A 19,489-nucleotide genomic window follows, 5' to 3' on the forward strand; every position below is an offset into this window, starting at 1 on the left:
AAGTCACTTAATTTCTCTGTGACTCAGTTACCTCCTCTGTAAAATAGGGATGAAGACTGTGAGCCCCATGTGAGACATGGACTGTGTCCAACTTGATGAGCTTAGTACCATGCTCGCAGTCAAGCAATCACATTTATTGAGCAGATACTGTGTGTGGGGCTTAGTAGAGTACACTACAACAATAAGCAGACATATTCCCTCCCCACAACAAACTTACTGGCACATAGCAAGCGCTTGGCTCAGTGGAAAGAGCCCGGGCTTGGGAGTCAGAGGTCAAGGGTTCGAATCCCGGCTCTGCCACTTGTCAGCTGTGTGACTGTGGGCAAGTCACTTCACTTCTCTGTGCCTCAGTTCCCTCATCTGTAAAATGGGGATTAACTGGGAGCCTCAAGTGGGACAAGCTGATTACCCTGTATCTACCCCAGCGCTTAGAACAGTGCTCTGCACATAGTAAGCGCTTAACAAATACCAATATTATTATTATTATTAACAGATACCATTAAAAAAAAGGCTTAGAAGAACTCCCCCCAGAAGCAGAAAGTTTTTCTAGAATATGCATGGAATGAGCACAGGCCTGGAAGTCAGAGAACCTGGGTCCTACTCCTGGCTCTGCCAATTGCTTGCTATATGACCTTGGGCAAGTCACTTAACCTTCGGAGCCTCAGTTCTCCTTGTTCTCCCTCCTACTTAGACTGCGAGCCCCATGTGAGACAGGGTTTGCATCCAACCTAATTAATCTGTACATACCCCAGTGCTTAGAACAATGTTTGACACATAGTATGCACTTAACAAATACCACTTAAAAAACCCCAAATTTATTAGGGCAAAGATAATTAATGAATTGATAAGAGTTCTGCTGACATTATTCATTCATTCAATAGTATTTATTGAGCACTTACTATGTGCAGAGCACTGTACTAAGCACTTGGAATGTACAATTCGACAACAGATGGAGACAATCCTTGCCCAATGATGGGCTCACATTATGCAACTCGGCAGTAGCAACCAGTTAGTACACTCAGAACCTTTTTGAATCTATAGAACATATGGATAGCCTGGGCCTTTTCTCATTACCCCAGTGTATAGCTGGGATTGAGCAGGCAAACTCAATCTGCCTCTTTGTCAGTGGAAGAATATTTTTACGTTGAAAGGTCTACAGCTGTCAGAGAAGACCCTTGCCTATCCTGTGAAGAGGATTGTTGGCTGCAGGCAACTTTCCACAATAAATTTTTGTTTTCCCACCTGAGTTAATGGTAGGTAACCTGGTAATGGTAATTAGAGAAGCAGCATGGCTCAGTGGAAAGAGCCCGGGCTTGGGAGCCAGAGGTCATGGGTTCTCATCCTGGCTCCGTCACTTGTCAGCTGTGTGGCTTTGGGCAAGTCACTTAACTTTTCTGTGCCCCAGTTACCTCATCTATAAAATGGGGATTAAAACCACGAGCCCCACATGGGACAACCTGATGACCTTGTATCCCCCCCCAGCGCTTAGAGCAGTGCTTTGCACATAGTTAAGCGCTTTACAAATGCCATCATTATTATTATTAATTAGTTCTAATTCTGGTATTTGTAAAGTGCTTACTGTGTGTCAGGCACCGTACAAAGTGCTGGAGTAGATACAAGCTATTCAGGTTGGATACAGTCTCTGTCTTACATGGGGCTCACAGTCTTAGTCCCCATTTTACAGATATGGGAACTGAGGCCCAGGGACATGAAGTGATTTGCCCAAGGTCACACAGAAGACAAGTGGTGGAGCTGGGATTAGAACTCAGGTCCTTCTGACTTTCAGACGTGTGGTCTATCCACTAGGCCATGCTTTTCTTGAGCTGAGCTGAGTTGAGTTGCTTTCCCACTTCATTTTCCTTACCACATCTTCATAGACACTGTATGCACTATTAACTACAAAATGACCCTCCTGAGAAATACTGGAATTGCATGGGTCTGGGAGGACCTCAGACTCATAGAAGGTTTTAGTTAAAACAGGTTTTTATCTTGTCTTATGCTGTGGAGTCATCTCCAACCCATAGTGAAGCCATGGACACTTGTCTCCCAGAACGCCCCACTCTCCATCTGCAATCATTCTGGTAGGGTATCCTTAGAGTTTTCTTAGTAAAAATATGGAAATGGTTTACCATTGCCTTCTTCCGCGCAGTCAACTTGAATCTTCACCCTCGACTCTCTCCCACGCCGCTGCTGCCCAGCACAGGTGAGTTTTAACTTGTAGCAGATTGCCTTCCGCTCGCTAGCCACTGCTCAGACTAGGAATGGATGGGTAGGCCTCTGCATGACTCTCCTTCCCATAGTCGAGACCAGTAGAGTACTGGAAACTCTCCAGGTGCGACCCTGAGAGGGGAAAAAGGGTTTTACCTAAAGGTATGATGAACAGATTCTTACCTTCTCACTGATTCAACCAAATCACTCACACCAACCCCTCCCCACCCCTAACGCTGTCCTCACCCGTCCTCTCCACCGCATTCCTGCCATCCTGTCCCAGTGCCACCCCTCATTTCCTTTCTCCCTTGCCCAACCCTGTCAACCCACTCACATCCAAACTCTCCCCACCCATCATACTGTCTCCCCCTACCGTCCCCCCTCCACAGCTTCTGCCAAGTGTGGCTTTTGGAACTCCCGTTCCATCATGGAGAAGCTTCCTTTCACCCTTGACCTGTTCCTGTCTCAGTCACTCCTCTTCCTCGCCATCACTGAAACCCCAGATGACAAGGTCTCCCCTGCTGCTCTTTCCAGAGGGAGCCTCATCTTCTCCCACTCCCCCCAGATTCACTAGGAAAGGAGGAGACATTGGCTTCCTTCTCATGCCCCAGTGACACTTCCTGACCATTCCACCTCCCCCATCCCTTTCTTTCCCTTCCTTTGAAGCTCATATCATCCGCCTCTACCACCCACTCCAGATTCTAGTAACTGTCATCTACCGCCCCCCATCCTCCACCCCAGGTCCCACCTCCAACTTCTTTAACTATTTTTATCCCTTTCTCACATTCCTTCTCTCCTTTTTCATGCCCGCACTGATCCTTGGGGACTTTCATATTCATTCATTCATTCAATCATTTATTGAGCACTTACTGTGTGTAGAGCACTGTGCTAAGAGCTTGGAAAGTGCAATTCGGTATCAGATGCCTACCCAACAACGGGTCACACAGCAGTATCCACCCAGATGTTGCTGCTGACCTCCTTCTATCACTCCTCAACTCTGCTGACCTCCTGCTCCACCCCACCTCTCCCACTCACCAACTTGGATACACACTCAGCCTCATGATTTCTAACCAGTGCACAATCTCTACCCTCAGCAACTCTGAAATCCCTCTATCTGACCACAGCCTCCTCACTTGCCTCCTTTCCCACACACCTCCTCCCTGTAAATCTGTACTATTCCCCCACAGAGATCCCCAATCTTTTGACCCCATCCAATTTTCTCAACTCGTCATGCCCAATTAGCCTTTGTACCCAAACTACTCTCTCTTGATGACCAAATAGATGCCCTCAACATCACCCTGTCTACTGAACTCAACTCATTCACTCCCCATCCCTTCGTTGATCTAGTACCACTAATCCACGGCCCTTGATCACCTGCACAGTCCACCTCCTTCTCTCTTGTTCTCAAGCCGCAGAATGCTGCGGGTGGAAATCTAAATATGAGACTGACTTTGTCTACTTCAAGTTTATCCTTGCATGCTTTAACTCTGCCCTCTCCTCTTCCCGGCAAAATAATAATAATAAAAATAGTGGGATTTGTTAAGCGCTTACTGTGTGCCAAGCACTGTTCTAAGCGCTGGGGTAGATATGGGGAAGATACAAGGTAATCAGGCTGTCCCTCCTGGGGCTCACAGTCATAATCCCCATTTTACAGATGAGGTAACTGAGGCATAGAGAAGTTAAATAACTTGCCCAAACTCACACAGCTGATAAATGGCAGAGCCGGGATTAGAACTCACGACTTCTGACTCCCAAGCCCGTGCGCTTTCCACTAAGCCATGCTGCTTCTCTATTTCTCCACCCTTATTGACACCCATGCCCATCACCCTCACCAGTTGTTCCAGGCATTTAACTCCCTCCTCGGCTCCCTTGTCCGCCTGCCTCCTCCATTCCTTTTCCCCAATAAGCTGGCCACCTACTTTATTAAGAAAATTGAAACCATTTGGTGTGAGCTCCCTAAAATCGCCCCTGCCCCTTCTCAGTCTCTTCCCTTCCCAGCCCCCCTTCAACTCTCCCATTCTTCCCAGCAGTATCTCTAGAGGAGATCTGCCTCCTCTCAAAACCACCCCCTCCACCTGTACATCCGACCCCATTCTTTTGCACCTTATCAAAACTTTCCCCCATCCCTAACAGTTATCTTCAACTGTTTGCTCTCCAATGGCTTCTTCCCCACTGCTTTCAAACATGCCCGTGTCTCCCCTATCCTAAAAATATCTTCCCTTGATCCCATGGCTCTCTCCAGTTGTGGTCCCATCCCCCTCTCCAAACTCCTTGAGCAAGTTGTCTACACTCGCTATCTCAAATTCCTCTCCTCCAATTCTCTCCTTGACTCCCTCCAATCTGGCTTCCGACCCCTTCACTCCAAAGAAACCACCCTCTCAAATGTCACCAATGATCTCCTTCTTGCCAAACCCAATGGCCTCTACTCCATCCTCATCCTCCCCAACCTCTCACCTGCCTTTGACACTGTGGACCACTCCCTTCACCCGGAATCGTTCTCCAAACTTGGCTTCACTGACTCTGCTCTCTCCTGGTTCTCCTCTTATCTCTCTGGCTGTTCATTCTCAGTCTCCTTCGCGGGCTCCTCCTCTGCCTCCCACCCTCTAGCTGTTGGCGGTCCCTCAACAGTTATGGGTCCCCTTCCATTCTCCGTCTACACCTACTCCCTTGGATAACTTATTAGCTTCCATGGTTTCAACTACCACCTCTAGGCAGATGATACCCAAATCTACAACTCCAGCCCTGATCTCTCTCCCTCTCTCCATCTCACATTTCCTCCTGCCTTCAAGACGTCTCTACCTAGATGTCCTCCCATCATGTCAAACTTAACATGTCCAGAACAGAACGACTCATCTTTCCACCCAAACCTTGTCCTCCCTCTGAATTTCCCATCACTGTAGATGGCACCACCATCCTTCCTTTCTCACAAGCCCATAACCTAGGTATTATCTCTGACTCCTCTCTCTCATTCAACTCACATATTCAATCCATCACTAAATCCTGTTGGGCTCCCTTTCACAAAATTGCTAAAATCCACCCTTCCCTCTCCATCTAAACTGCCACCATGTTACTACAATCACTCATTCTAACCCACCTGGATTACTGCATCAGCCTCCTTGCTGACCTCCCAGCTCCCTGTCCCACCCCACTCCAGGATATACTTCACTCTGCTGATCAGAACATTTTGGAGAAGCAGCGTGGCTCAGTGGAAAGAGCACGGGCTTGGGAGTCAGAGGTCATGGGTTCGAATCCCAGCTCTGCCACTTGGCAGCTATGTGACTGTGGGCAAGTCACTTAACTTCTCTGTGTCTCAGTTATCTCATCTGTAAAATGGGGATTAAGACTGTGAGCCTCATGTGGGACAACCTGATTACCCTGTATCTACCCCAGTGCATAGAACAATGCTCTGCACATAGTAAGCGCTTAACCAATACCAACATTATTATGACATTATTATTTTTCTATAAAAAAAGTTCAGGACATGTCACCTAGCTCTTCAAAAAAAACTCCAGTGGTTGCCTATCTACCTCCATATCAAACAAAAACTTCTTTCTATTGACTTAAAAGTACTCCACACCTTGCCCCCTCCTACCTCACCTTGCTTCGCTTTTTCTGTAACCCAGCCCACACTCTTGTATCCTCTAATGCTAACCTTCTCATCTAGCTTGCCGCCGACCCCTCGCCCACTTTCTGCTTCTGACCTGGAATGTCCTCCCTCTTCAAATCCGATAGACAATTACTCTCCCCCTCTTCAAAACCTTACTGAAGGTACATCTCCAAGATGTCTCCGCAGACTAAGCTCCTCCTTTCCTCTTCTCCCACTCCCTTCTGTGTCCCTCTGACTTGCTCCCTTTGTTCTTCCCCCCTCCCAGCCCCACAGCACTTATGTGCATGTCTGTAATTTATTTATTTTTATTGACGTCTGTCTTCCCGCTTCTAGACTGTAAGCTTGTTGTGGTCAAGGAATGTGTCTGTTGTATTGTTTTATTGTACTTTTCCAAGCACTTAGTACAGTGTTCTGCACACAATAAGTGCTCAGTAAATACAGTTGAATGAATGAATATCATATACCCTACTCACATAATTGCCCCACTTTTTGGCATAATTTTGCAGGTCAAAAACCTAAAAAGGTCTATTAAATGGGAAATTAAGATTAGCAATAAGGGGAACAGGAAAAAGAAAGAGAAAATGAAAGGAGGGAAGGAGGGGAAGAGGAAGGTAAGAGGGCATTTGAGACTACATCTCTTACTTCTCTTGACTCTCCCAAGTATAATAATGATGGCATTTGTTAAGCGCTTACTATGTGCAAAGCACTGTTCTAAGTGCTGGAGAGGATACAAGGTGATGAGTTGTCCCACGTGGGGCTCACAGTCTTCATCCCCATTTTATTGCCAGCTGTGTGACTTTGGGCAAATCACTTAACTTCTCTGTGCCTCAGTTACCTCATCTGTAAAATGGGGATTAAAACTGTGAGCCCCACGTGGGACAACCTGATTACCTTGTATCCCCCAGCGCTTAGAACAGTGCTTTGCACATAGTAAGCGCTTAACAAATACCAACATTTATTTATTTAATTTTTACAGATGAGGGAACTGAGACACAGAGAAGGTAAGTGACTTGCCCAAAGTCACACAGCTGACAAGCGGCTGAGCCGGGATTTGAACCCATGACCTCTGACTCCCAAGCCCGTGCTCTTTCCACTGAGCCATGCTGCTTCTAAGTATGGCATATGACACTCACTGAATTACAATAACCTATCCCCTCCCTTTTCTTCTTCCTCACTCAGAGTTCTCCTGTCTCTACAAGCCTGTATCAGAGACTTTAATCTCCTTCTGACTGTACTTCTCTTCCTATCCCAGAGCATGCTGTTATGGCTGCTTTCAGAAAGAATGTTTTATTTCCTCCTCACCCAACAGGAGGAAAAAGGAAATCATAGGGGGGAGGCAATAAGGCAAATGAACATGTAATATGAACAACTGAGCAATGTCACTGTCTGATAAATATCTAGTTGCAGCTACTTAAGGCCTATCAGCAAGTGTGCACTTGTTCTGCCCCCGCCTCTCTGCAAGATGGAAATGCGAAGCAGCTCAGTTTGGGCCAATCCCCTGGAGGATGCCTGCAGCCTGAAGAAAGCCTCCAGAAGCCACCCAGAACATGTAGCAGCCAGGGACCCCAAGTCTTTGAGACACTAGCTGGGTCACTGTACTTAGCAGTTGACTTCAAGTTAGCTACTTCAATTACAATTCATTTGAGAGTGCAGAAGAATGACACTGAAGTGATCACTGTGAGATTTCTTCCAAGAAGAGTACATAAACAGGCATTCCCTGACCAAGACTACCTTTTCTCTTCTCCTACTCCCACCCTTTATTCATCCCCCTCTTCCCACCCCGACAGTGCTTGTGTGAATATCTATTATTTATTTATTTATTTATTTATTTATTTATTTATTTATTTATTTATTTATGTTCTTTCTTTCTTTATTCATTTATTTATATTAATGTCCATTTCCCTCTCTAGACTGTAAGCTTGCTGTGGGCAGGGAATATGCCTGTTTATTGTTATACTCTCCCAAGCACTTAGTACAGTGCTTTGCACACAGTAAAGGCACAATAAGTAAATTTGAATGAATGAATGAACCTCCACAATCTCCTCTGCCATATTCTAAATGTACAATGACAGATGCCTGATTGTTTATATTCACTCCAACTCCATCTCTTCTGTGAGTAGTTGCTTCTCATATCCTACCTGATGTCCTCATTTGCACTGCAGCATATTCATCCTGTCCTTAATCCACCATTTCAGCTCTTTCAAAAATCTTCTCGCCTGTACAACGTAAGACCAGGGGATTCTGGTTTGCTCTTTCTCTTCCCAGTTACTCAGCTGTTCCTATATCTGATTTCACAATCAGTCTTGGGAAAGGAAAGAGAAAAAGACCAGTCAAAACCATTGGCCTTTCCAAGGATTGACAGGCTGAAAACAGAGTTCAAAGCCACTTCCTTCTCTAGGTAGTAATCATTCCTCAGGAATCTTTCCTAATTGCTCTAAAATAATTTAGCCTCTCAGAGTTTCAAATAACATCACATTGGGTGAACGAGACATAGACACTCTACAGCAAAACCTAGCTCAGTTAAAAGGATCTGTTGTGAGGTATCTGTTAGGAGATTTTAGATTCAGCTTGAAAAGCCAGCATCACATCATTTGAATTTATTTTCCACTTCACTTTGCCCATCTGCTCTAGGAAATCTGATTGGAATACATTTTATCTGAAGCTTTGCAAAGGTACTAAGTTACCTAGCAACTATGTGTTTCCCTTTGCTTTGAAAGGGTATTACAAAAAGTATGTTCACAACTTGGGAATGAGGTTTTCAAAGTTTATAGAGCAAAGATTAAATATCGAAACTTCCACCCTTACTTAGAAGGAATGTATTTCAAATGTTCAAAGTTACCTGGGTTTCATTATTACCCAAAGGGGAATCCCTCTCTGACTTAAATGATAGAAAATTGGGATTATAATACCAAGTGTCTTAGATATTATATTTTTAAAAGATTACTGTCATCGCCGTGACTGTTTCATACCTTAACATAACATAGTCTGTTTCAAATGCTACATTCAGGTTGGGAAATGGCCTCAGTTAAATATAGATAATGGCAAAGATAGTCGGTTATTGACAAAATTTTCAGGGTATCCTCTAGGGTCCCGGGTCATTGGCACAACAGTTTACACTATCCCTATCTGAGAAGAAGACCTAAGTCTAAGAAAATATGTTGTGAGGACTCAGTGATGATTAAAATGGCATCTTCTCCATCAGCAACTGGTTAAAAGAAGAACTGATTCATTAGGAACATGGTTTTATTGCAGAACCATCAGGAAAACAAGGGGAATATGTGCTAGATAATGGAGGAAGTCCTGAACAGAGTGGCAGGAAAGGAATCTGAGAGGAGACTACTCCAGGATCAGGGTAATAGTCAGTGCCCTAAAGGCAGAACAGGCAAGATGCTGCTAGCTGGAGCATTAGAGTCAGAAAAGTTTAACACAGAACTGAAATTAATTGGGAGGCTTGCTTCTCATCAGCCAGTTTATCTCAACCAAAATTGAAAACAGCACCAGATCCTGGTACTAGTAAATGAAATGCTCCTAGACGGGCAAACTATCCAGGAATTTTAATGTTACGCATCAATTTTTCGAGCCGAACCCACCTCCATGAACATTATCTTTGAACAAGAAGGAAACTCCACATAATCAGTCGCTCGATGGTATTTAGTGAGTGCTAACTGTGTGAAGAGCACAGTACAAAGCACTGGGGAGAGAACAGTGCAGTAGAGTCGGTAGACATGCTAAATTCTCAAGGAGCTTATAAAAGAGTTGGGGAGAAAAACATTGAAATAAATTACAAGTAGGAGAGTATAAGGACATATGCTTTAGCACTGTGGGGGTTGGGTGAGTTGAGTATCAAAATACTGAGGGAATGCAGACCCAAGTACATAAGTGATGCAGAAGGGAGGGAGAATTGAGTGGGAAGATTGAAGGTTAGTCAGGGAAGGTAGGGCTTTCCATTTACACTGCTACTGTGCTGATCCAAGGACTCATCATTTCATTCATTCACTCATTCAGTCGTATTTATTGAGAGCTTACTGTGTGCAGAGCACTGTACCCTCTCCTCCATCCCCCTTTCTCTTTCTCCATCTTTCTCCCACATTTCTCTTTCTCCCTCTCTCATCCTTTCTTTCTCCCACCTCTCTCTCCCTCTCACTTTTTTGCTCAACTCTCTCTTACTCCCTCTCCCTCTCTTCCCCCTTCGTCTTTCTCCTACCTCTCTCTTTCTCCTTCTCTCCTCACACTCCCGTTCTTTCTTGACCTCCACCTCTGCTGCCATATCCAAGGCCTTGTTTTCCCAGTTTCTCTGTCCCACCCAAAATGCCCACTGTGACATTTCTGTCACAGTCGCCATATGCGGCTCCCACCTCTTGGCAATTGGCATCAGGCTCTTCGCTGACCTCCCAGCATCCTGTCTCTTCCCTCACCAGACCACACTTGACTCTGCTGCTTGGTTTATGTTTCAGAAAAAAACATTCAGTCCATATCTCCCTACTCTTCAAAACCCTTCAGTGGTTGTCCGTCTACCTCCACTGCAAACAGAAACTCCTTATCATTGGCTTTAAGGCCCTTAAACATCTCTCTCCCTCCTATCTTACTTTGCTGATCTTCTACAACTCAACCCACATACTTACACTCCTCTCATGCCAACCTACTCTCTGTACCTCGATCTTGTCTATCCTGCCACTGACCCCTTTCCCACATCCCTCCCCTTTCATATCTGACAGTCCACCACTCTCCCCACCTTTAAAACCATCCTAAAAATCACATCTCCGGCAAGAGGCTTTCCAGACTAAATCCTTATTTTCCCTTTCTGTCCACCCCTCTACGTCAACTATGCACTTGGCCTGTACCCCTTAAGTACTTTGATACTCTTCCCAGCCCCACAAGTACTTAAGTAAATATCCTTGTACTTTACTATTTCCCCTACCTGTTATTTATTTTAATGTCTGTCTCCCACTGGAGACCTTAAGCTCCTTGTGGGCAGACTTTGCATCTACCAACCTTTTTGTATTGTGCTTTCCCAAGAGCTTAGTACAGTGCTTTGGAAACAGTAGGCATTCAATAAGTTGACTGCTTGTGAGATAGGGAGGATGACGGTACTGTCAACAGTGATGAGGAAGTCTTTAGGAGGCAACGTTTAGGTGGGAAGATGAAGAGTTCTGTTTTGGGCATGCAAAATTTGAGGTGTCAGCAGGACATCCAAATAGAGATGTCCTCAAAGCAAGAGGAAATATGAGACTGCAGAGAAGGAGAGAGGCCAGGGCTGCCCCTGTTCCCTGCCCACAACAAACTGTATATATACACAAGTGTGACACATTTTAGAAGTATCCTTAAGTCCTAAACTGTAGCTGGAGAGATCAAAGTGACTGCAGTTCCCCCAGCTAATGTGTGTGACTAGCACATCTCCCTGCTTCAAAGCCCTTCTGAAAGCTCACCTCCTCCAGGAGGCCTTATTAGATGAAGCCCTCCTTTTCCTCTGCTCTCCCTCCCCTCCCCATGACCCTGACTCGCTCCCTTTGCTCTACCCCCTTCCTGTTCCACAGCACTTATGTATATGTGTACATATTTATAATTTTTATTCTATTTATTTTTATTAATAATGTGTATATACCTATAATTCTATTTATTTATAATGATACTACTGATGCCTGTTTATTGTTTTGATGTCCTCCCCCGATTAGACTGTAAGCCCATCAATGGGCGGGGATTGTCTCTATCTGTTGCCAAACTGTACATTCCAAGCTCTTAGTACAATACTCTGCACATAGTAAGCGCTCAATAAATACTATTGAATGAATGAATGAATGTCTCCCCCCTTCTAGACTATGAGCCCTTTGTGAGCAGAGATTGTGTCTGTTAATAATAATAATGTTGGTATTTGTTAAGCGCTTACTATGTGCAGAGCACTGTTCTAAGCGCTAGGGGAGGTACAGGGTCATAAGGTTGTCCCACGTGAGGCTCACAGTTAATCCCCATTTTACAGATGAGGTAACTGAGGCACAGAGAAGTTAAGTGACTTGCCCACAGTCACATAGCTGCCAAGTGGCAGAGCCGGGATTCGAACCCATGAACTCTGACTCCCAAGCCACTTCCCAAGAGTTTAGTACAGTGCTCTGCACATAGTAAGTGCTCAATAAATATGATTGAATTAATGAATGAATGCAGTTGGGTGTGGTTCATAAGGAAAACATTCATGGAGAAGAGGGAGATTTGAGGAAAAGGAAGGGCTTGGGATGGCAGAATGATGGAAGAGAGCATTCGATTTGTATTTTCCAACGGAGGTAGTTGAAGACCCAGCGTCTTGCTTGTGGGTTTTGTGTCATGTGAATTAAACTGATATGTTTTTCAGCAAAATTCCCTTATCCATGGGTTGCATTCTGTCTTCAAAGACTCATCTCCACCTTCAGCCAATTTTGCCTGTATAGTGCCACACTAAGTTTTGGCTAAATCACTCCACTTGACCCCCTGGTAAAAGATCTTTGTGTCTTCTTGAGACATTCATTCTTGCTGTGACCAATTAGAGCAGTATACCAAGATATTAAAAAGAAATATCACTCAAGGCAAGCACTAAACAATTAATATACAGCTTTTTTCTACAACCAGTGATAAACAGATTAAAGCAAAAACTGCAAATAGGAAAGCTTCTAATACCAAAGGAAGCCTTTGATACTGGATACAATTTACCAATGGAAAAGGGGCACATGGAATAATGAAGAATAAATAAAAAATAATAAATTTCTTTGGAAAATGGTGGAAAGAGCCTGAACTTCAGAGTCAGGAAACTGAGGTTCTAATACTGGCTTTGTCTGGGCCCTTAGGCAGTCACTTAACATTTCTGAGCCTCAGTTCCCTCACCTGCAGAATGGGGATAAGATGCCTGCTCTTTCTCCCTCTGTCGATTGTAGGACAGAGACTGTGACTGATCTGACTCTTCTCTATCCTAGCATTTAGTTCATAGTAAACCCTTAATGAGTACTATTATTATTATTGTTGATATTATGAGAAATGAAGGGTAGAAAGTACAAAGTGATAGAAATAGGACTTTAGGTATACCGGGGCTGGAACAAAGTAGAGGGAGGCACACAGAATCCATGCTGCAATTAGCCAAAAGGTGAAAGTTAGGGCCGATGGTGAGGTTTATGGTGTAGCAATCCTGGCTCCGTGCCTGGCTTACTTTGTGATCTTGGGCAAATCACTTAACCCAGCAGTACAAATGAGTCTAGATCCCCTACACTTTGGGTGTGAAGGAAATTGCGCCAGGCCTAAACGAAATTAGGCCTGGGACAAAATACCTCCTGCACTATTTTTTTTTTTATAACTACCAACACCCATTGGTATCAGATGCAGGTGTAGGTAGCATCCTCGTAATTCTTTGGGGTTTAAAAAGGATAAGCTACATTCTGTTCAGTTTTGGTTTCTCCATCTACCACCTAGAGTAAGCTACGTGCTTCGCTTAACCTTGGCATTAGCCTCAACTCATTTCTCTCATTCAACCCACATAGTCAGTCTGTCACCAAATCCTGTCAATTCCAACTTCACAATATTGCTAAAATCCACCCTTTCCTCACCATCTAAACTGCTACAATGCAGATCCAAGTACTCATCCTATCCTGCTTTGATTACTGTATCTGTCTCCTTGCTCATCTCCCTGCCTCCTGTCTCTCCCACCTCCAGTTGTATTTATTGAGCACTTACTGTGTGCAGAGGACTGTACTAAGTGCTTGGAAGAGTACACTATAGCAGTATACAGACACATTCCCTGCCCACATAGAGCTTACAATGTAGAGGGGGAGACAGACATTAATATAAATAAATTAATTACAGTCGAGACTTCATTCTGCTGCCTGGATTACTTTTCTAAAAAAAATGCAATCCATGTCTCCCCTCTCCTCAAGAACCTTCTCATCAAACAAAAACTCCTTATCATCAACTTTAATGCACTCAATCAGCTCTCCCACACCCATCTTACCTTTCTGATTTCCTTCTGCAGCCCAGCTCACTCACTTCACTCTTCCGGGGCCAGTTTCGTCACTGAGTCTTGATCTCATCTATTTCACCACCGACCCCTTTTCCATGTCCTCTCTCTGACCTGAAATTCCCTCTTCATCCGTATACAACAGACCACCACTCTCCCCACTTTCGAAGATTTATTAAAATCTCATCTCCTCCAAGGGGCTTTCCCCAGTTGAGGCTCTTCCCTGACTCCTCCCTTCTTTCTGGACTACACACTTAGATCTGTACCCTTTAAACAGTTAATATTCACCTCTTCCCCATCCCCACAGCACTTATAGATTAACCCATCTTTAATTTATTTTGGTGTCTGCCTTCATCTCTAGACTGACGGCTTATTGTGGCCAGGAAATGTATCTACCGACTCTGTTGAATTGCACTCTTCCAAGTGCTTAGTACAGTGCTCTCTGTACACAGTTAATGCTCAGCAAATACCATTGATTGATTTCTTTTCAAAGGTAGGGTGAGGATGTTATGAAGACAAGATTTGTAAAACTGTTGAATGATTTGGTGGACGGGCAGGATGGCCCAATTCCATAGAACAAATGAGAAACAGCAAGACCTAGTGGAGAGAGCACAGGCCTGGGAGTCAGAAGGACCTGGGTTTTAATTTCAGCCCAGCCTCTTATTCGCTGTGTGACCTTGGGCAAATCATTTAACTTCTCTGTGCCTCAGTTATCTCATCTGTAAAATAGGAAAGACTATGAGGCCCATGTGGGACAGGGCTGTGTCCAACCTGATAAACTTTTATCTACCCCAGTGCTTGGTACAGTACCTGACACACAGAAAGTGCTTGGTACAGTACCTGACATACAGAAAATGCTTAACAAATACCATAAAAAAGTGAAACATTTGGGCATCGGTCCCTAGGACATGCAGGACTTTTTTATTCAGTGGCATTTGTTAAATGCTTACTGTGTGCCTGGCACTGTACTATGCAATGTGATAAATACAGGCAAATCAGTTTGGACAGAGTCCAAGTCCCACCTGGGGCTCACAGACTTAATCTCCATTTTACAGATGAGGTAACTGAGGCACAGAGAAGTCAAGTGACTTGCCCAAGGTCACACAGCAGACAAGTGGCAGAGCTGGGATGTGTCACACTTTCTCCAGAGAAGGTGAGGACTGGATAGTGACCAGTTTTACAACACCGGTCGCAGGAAGGCTTGGCCTTGGAAACTCCCCCCAAAGATCTTCTCTGTTAATAGGTGGCCCATAAAAAATACTAGTAACCACACTGTAGCTCAGAGCTGCATAAGCCACTAACATAATTCTAGATAAATGACTTGGTGGGGATTGACAAAGAAACTGCCCAATTACTCAAGGTGATGTCGGTCAATTCTGGACACGGCTAAATAGTCCTCAAAAATGCCCAAATTTAGAGAGATGGTGAATTACAAAAAGGGACCAGTTTCCATAACACTCCAGAGTGGAAACTGAATACACACCTGGCCTGCAAGAGCCTGTTTGGAAAATAACATTCCGCTCAAGTGCATTGCCAAACCTGGGGGATGTGCAAAATGAATGGGGAGTTGAAGACATCCTGCTGATGACTTGTTCCTGGGGAGGTAAAGTGGGGAGTGAAGGATCATCCTGTCAGGCGAGGTCCCTGGCGAGAAGTCCACGCTTGCTAAAAGGCTCTGAGAGGATCCTCCGCCCCACGTTCTTAGAGTCAGCCATCAGCTGTGGGGCTGAGGGGCCTCCTGAAGAGAATTTCCCAACTGTCAAAGGCTTTGTTATTTTTTAGCTATTGGACGACCTCATCACGTGCTGGACCAGGGGCACTAGGAGCCAGAGCAGCCGGGGTCTGGAATACAAAGGCCTCGCTCTGCCCCTTCCCCTCCACTGTCTAATCGCCGTCTGATGTCGGCTTATCAAAGGGGCCTGCGTCCGCCATTCATCTCCCCGTTCTCTAGAACCTTCTCAAGTCGCAGGAAGTGCCATGTGAAAATTTGCGGCCCCTGAGGGCGCCCCGGGGTGGTTAATAGCTAGAGATGGTGAGCAAGGGCGGGGGGGGAGTTTAGTATGCGGTTGTTCCCAATTGTTTGGCTAACAGCCGGAGGTTGACCTTGAGCCTGTGTCTGCCACATGGCAGAGGGACCAGCCGGGCAGCAGGTTCTGAATGGTCAGGAATAATGGACTTGGAAATGCAAATGCTTTTAATGAACCTCCTTTTGCGGAGTTCAGCTAGAAGGAAGGAACATTTCACAAATGCATAAGAAAAATAACAAGCATCCTCCTTGGACTGAATGCAGATTATTCTTTGTGGTTGCTACTTCCATAATCACTTTGGGGTAAAAGACCTTTGCCAGAACGATGCCTTTTGGCTCTTGGACAGCTTAGCGGACACAGAAATAGAAATGCAGGCAGGGCTACTGTTGGAGAATGCCCAGTTCAGAACGAGATCCGGTGGCAAATCGCAAAATGGGATGTCTGGCATGATGGTCTCTCACTGGGGAGTGGACATGCAATTAAACGTGTATATGTGTCTGTTTGTGTTAGGGCGGGGGAGTGTATGCTATTGAGAGATAGCTGAGCCAGTACTGCCATCTTCACTCTGATATCTGAAAGCATGTAGGAAAAAGGAAAATCTATTTTCTTTTCCTTACCCACCCACTCATCCAGAGTCTGACAGGATTCCTGTTCTGAGGAGACTCTGCTCTAGCGACCCAAGATGGCCCCTCTGCTGGTTGCCAAAGCTCCGAACTCTAGACAATACTATTTCTGCTTATGTCCAATGCCTCCTGGGCCACTTGTTCTTTCACTTTTTGTGAGGAACAGTTTACCATGAGCCGCCTCGCCAAGAGGCCTGAAAAATTGAGGTTGTCTCCTTTGTGTGGGAAGTAAAGGCTAGATGTATTTCTTCTCTGTGGCCCCTTGTTGGTTATGACAGAGGAAGCTGCAGTTTGATGAGGAAGCTCTCTGGCAATGGTTTGCTCAGGAATCAATCAATCCATCAATAAACCTTTGGTATTTATTGAGTGCTTTAAGGATTTTAATGGCTGTCTCCCGACTAGACTCTAAGCTCCCTGAGGGCAGTATTCAATGTAGTGTACTCATTCAATCAATTCATTCATTCATTCATTGTATTTATTAGTAATTATAATTGTGGTATTTGTTAAGCACTTACTATGTGCGAAGCACTGAACTAAGCACTGGAGTAGTTACAAGGCCATCAGATCCCACAGAGGATTCACAGAATAATTAGGAGAAAAACCAGGTATTGAACCCCCATTTTGCAGGTGAGGGAGCTGAGGCACAGAGAAGTTAAGTGACTTGCCCAAGGCCACATAACAGACAAGTGGCAGAGCCGGGATAAGAACCACCCAGATCCTCAGACAATGACACCCAGGATCTTTGTGCTTATTGTGTGCAGAGCACTGAACTAAGCGCTTGGGAGAGTACAATACCACAATAAACAGGCACATTCCCTGCCCACAGTGAGTTTGTAGTCTAGAGGGGGAGACAGACATTAATATAAATAAAAATAAGAGAATTACTCCCCCCCAAGTGCTTAGTACAGTAAGTGCTCAATAAATACCACTGATTGATTGACTGATTGGGGGACTCCGGGAGCAGATGGCTAGTTGCTGTGATGTGCCTGAATGTGAATTGGATTTTACTTCATCTCAACTTTTAAAGTATAGAAAAATGCCTTGTAGTTGCTGTTCAAAGTTTGTATTACATGACAAAAACCATTTCACTTTATGCCAATTAAAAACATCAAAGGCATCAAAGGAAAGAATTAAAGCCCCAGCTCTGCCACACTGTGCTCTATTTCAAGATATATTTTCAAGGGACACAGCAAGTTAAACAGCAAGTTAAACCTATGATGTTTATTGAAAGTGAATTTGGTTTAGAACAAATGGAAGGAGCAGCATATTAATGTTTTACATCACCGAGTATATTAATTAGATTAATAGGCTCAAATCTAGTTCTAGAAGTAGGCTATCCGCTCTACTTTAATTGCTTCCCCTTTATAGAAAAATTCAACTTACAATTGCTTATTTATAGGGTGTCATCGTTTGCATAAAGAAAAAAAAACTAAAACCGGAGGCTCTTTGACTACAGTGTAGTGCTGAAACCTCATTTATCATTTCTTTTAAAATATACATCTCTTCTTCAAATGCCTAAATTCTTTTTACAGAACACTCATCTTAGGCTAGGAGCCTGGATGCACGCAGTTGTTCTTGGAATGGGTTTTGAAAGCGCTGTGCACTACTAAAAAAAGAAAAATTTGATTATAAGGCTGTGACTGCTTGTCCTGAAGGGAATGGAATCATTCTGTGTTTTTGTAAAGGTGGTTAACCCTCAGGCAGAAACAACTGCTCGGAATATTTTGCAAATTTACATTTACGTTTGTTGATTCCATATTAAACTGAATAACCAGGCATGCTGAAGGTAAAGCCCTCTTTTAATTAACCCTCTTGGTGTGGTACCATGTGATTAAATGTGACTGAGCTGCTCCTTGGGGTTTCTGCTACTGAAAATACTAACAATAATCATTTGTTTTGTTTTTATATTTAAACACATTATTGCATAGCTTGGTGCAGAGATAATTACCGATTTTATCTCCTGTGTTTTTCTAATGTTCATTAATAACAATAAAGGGTTGTAGGTTAAAAACTCATTTAATTGCCTTTATGTTAATGACATTATGAATAGCCTTAGCTACAAGATTCTAATTCTGTCCAGTATCCTGTTTTCAGGAAAGCCCCAAGAGAGCTGCTCATTTTATCAGCATTACTGATTCAGAGTTTTTCCTTGCAGGTGGGTTTTTGTACATAATCAGAATTAATGCACAACACATTCTGCAAGGGACGGAGGCGAAGCACTTGGAATAAGTAATTAACTAGAGCGCCCAAGGAAAAATGCCCGAGCCAATTTTTAGCATATTCATAAAACATTAAGAGCAGTCGCAAACACAGTGGAAACAATTTACTGGTAATATGCTTTTATGCCATTTTCGAGCTTCTTCTTCCGCCCCCCTCCAGCCCCCAGTTGAAATTTTTGAAAAAGGAAAAGGCAAATTCCAGGGACGTGGATGAAATGCCCCAGTGGCCATGGTGATGGGTGACTGGTGGTGGCTCTGAGCTGCTCCACCACCTCAGCAAGAATCCGGGTACCGCTTCCACCCTCTCATCAATTAGAGGTGGCCAAGAGGGCCGAATGCAGCTCTCCCACGAGAGATGGGGGAAAATCCGTTTCTCGTTGCCTGCACTTTGGCCCCGGTGCCAGAGAGAGTGTCCTGAGCTGTGTGCCCTCACAGGCCACGGAGGCGGAGGGAATTAGGAGACCCGCGCTAACCCACTGGAACCATTTGTCAAGCGTTAGGGAGGCGGCAGATATTTCAAGGACTTACCGACCTTGGAATCTTTGTGGGGAGATTTGTAGACAGTGAGAAAGAGTTCTTGAATATCATTGTTCGTGTGGAAGGGACAATATGAGGCTTTGCTTGAGGCAAAGTACCGGTGGCTTCTGGTGGCTCTGCTGAGGGGAGCTGCCCTGAGAAGGAGCGGGGCTTAGTGGCAAGAGCACGGGCTTGGGAGTCAGAGGGCATGGGGTCTAATTCCGGCTCCGCCACTTATCTGCTGTGTGACTTTGGGCAAGTCACTTCACTGCTCTGTGCCTCGGTTACCTCTTCTGTAAAATGGGGGTTAAGACTGTGAGCCC

This window comes from Ornithorhynchus anatinus, chromosome 4, assembly GCF_004115215.2.
Source record: "Ornithorhynchus anatinus isolate Pmale09 chromosome 4, mOrnAna1.pri.v4, whole genome shotgun sequence".
In the NCBI taxonomy this organism is placed as follows: Eukaryota; Metazoa; Chordata; class Mammalia; order Monotremata; family Ornithorhynchidae; genus Ornithorhynchus; species Ornithorhynchus anatinus.